Source organism: Oratosquilla oratoria, chromosome 6, assembly GCF_046742065.1.
Source record: "Oratosquilla oratoria isolate Oo_2021 chromosome 6, ASM4674206v1, whole genome shotgun sequence".
Lineage (NCBI taxonomy): Eukaryota > Metazoa > Arthropoda > Malacostraca > Stomatopoda > Squillidae > Oratosquilla > Oratosquilla oratoria.
Window position 1 is genome coordinate 4228375 of NC_134782.1, and position 2500 is coordinate 4230874.

Consider the following 2500-nt stretch of genomic DNA (forward strand, 5'->3'; position numbering starts at 1 on the left):
CACGATGAAAAGGTTCCTCGCCCCGCCAAGGATGTACCCGACTTTACCAACAAGTCGAAAGGAAAGACGCCGCAGGATCCTCAAGGCGTTAAGAGATCATCAGGAACCTTAAAAGAGCGAAGAAGCACAGTTTTTGAGGACGATTACATTATAAAATGCTCCCTGGGTGCTGGAGCCTTTGCAAAGACAGTCCTCGTTTCGAGTAAGACAACGAGTTGCATCAGTGTTGCCAAGATTCCCCTTGAGAAGGGCACTTGCAAAAGCGAGATCCGCAGTGAAATCGCAGCACTCTCCACGTTGGACCACCACAACATAATCAAACTGGTGGACGTGGCAAACGACAGAGGCTGCAGAATTATCATCACTGAATACTGCCCTGGTGGGACGCTTTTAGCAGCCATGGAGAGGCACAGCAAATCACCCTCTCTTGCCTGGGGCCGTAAGATTATCTCGTACTTCAGGCAGCTTGTGTCTGCCGTGTCCTACATGCACTCCAACCAATGGGCACATCTTGATCTTAAACAAGATAACGTCGTCCTCAGCGCCGACTTAAAGGTCGTTAAGGTCATCGACTTCGGCCTCTCGATGAGAACCTCAAAGGTTTACCAGCGAGAGATGAAGAGTGTAGGAGGGTCGCCTTGGTACTTGGCTCCCGAAGTGCTGGACAAAGCCCAACGCCCATACGCCGGAGGAATGGCTGATGTTTGGGCTCTCGGCTGCCTTCTCTACGAGCTATGCATGGACCGCCTGCCATACTACGAGCCAAGAGTAGGGCGACTCACAACGAAGGAGCAAATGAGTTACTATGTGGCCTGCTGCAAGAAAGGGAGACCAGCTCTCAAGGCCCTAAAGCCAGGAACCTTCGAAAAACACCACGAGAGGACTATCTTATAGATTCTGTGGTGCATGCTGGACCCACGGCAGGAGACCAGATCTACCATCTGGTAGGTAGAGGAGATCAAATTCGAAGAGAACCAACACGAGCATTGAGCACTTTTCCCCAACAGATCATCTGTCAAACATTAAATAGCAACGCTCTGTGACCGCATCCGAAAGACGGAAAGGGCCAATATTCTTTTCTTTGAGCCTTAGGGCAGTTAAAGGGTTCTCCCTCAGCTGAATAAAATTGCATGGCTACAGCCAGAAAGACGTAAGTATAGAGTAACAGATCTTAATGATCTACAACCGCTTCTGAAAAAAAGACAATATCTTTCAGCTTAAGCCAAAGAAGCGTCCCTCCATTAAAGTTTCCAGGCGGAAGGCAACAAAGCTCGTTCTCTGCTGAATAAAATCGTCATGTGTAACACACACACACACACACACACACACACACACACACACACACACACACACACAAACACACATATATTTGTACAACGCGTACTTGCTTATTGGTTTGTTTCTTTTGTTTATTAATGTGTGCGTATGTGTATGTGTGTGTACGCCCATTTGTGTATGTATCTGTCTATGTGTGTACGTATGTCCATTTGTGTGTGCTTGTGTATATGTGTGTACACGTCCATTTGTGTGTGTCTGTGTATATGTGTGTGTGTTTAACTGTGTGTGTGTGTGTTTACTTAATTGTATTTATCTGATTGTAGTAAACAGGAAAAGAGCAACGATCGTTGTGTCCTGTCTCTTATTCTCTTTATATATATTTTGTGTGTGTGTGTGTGTGTGTGTGTGTGTGTGTGTGTGTGTGTGTGTGTGTGTGTGTATGTGTGTGTGTGTGTCTATCTGTGTGTGTGTGTCTATGTATGTGTGTGTGTATGTGTGTGTGTGTGTGTGTGTGTGTGTGTCTATGTGTGTGTTTGTTTGTGTGTGTGTGTGTGTGTGTGTGTGTGTGTGTGTGTGTGTGTGTGTGTGTGTGTGTGTGTGTGTGTGTGTGTGTGTGTGTGTGTGTGTGTGAGAGAGAGAGAGAGAGAGAGAGAGAGAGAGACGAAGCAAACAGGCTACATGAATGGTCTCTGTAGAACAATAGAAATGTGGTGTAGTACAGGATATAAAGCAGTTCTGTAGAATGGGAAACCTATATTTCTATGATATAAGGTTACTCTACAGAAAAAGAAAAAATGTATATATTACAAATCATAATACAAAGCTGTCCTCCGGAGGTTACAGAAGGTATGAAACATTACAGCAGCCAAGACTACTCTCTGAATAAAAATAAATACAAAAATAAATAGATATAATTTAAAATGAAAAATTATATGTTGCTGGGTTCTATAAAGTGGAAGGAAAACAAAAAAATTATGTACTGCATGATGGGACATGGCTCCTCGAAGGAGAGGAAATAGTATGCACAAGAGTCAAGGCTGATGTCTACATAATATAAAAGAGATGATGATGTGCAATATGGGATGCACTGGTACTCTCTTAAAAGAATAAAATACATACATACATACATACATACATACACTAACGGCTTTTCTCCCCTTGCAAGGGAGGCAGAAAAAAAAATCCACTCCCACCCATTCCATCCCCACATACTCCACTCCCA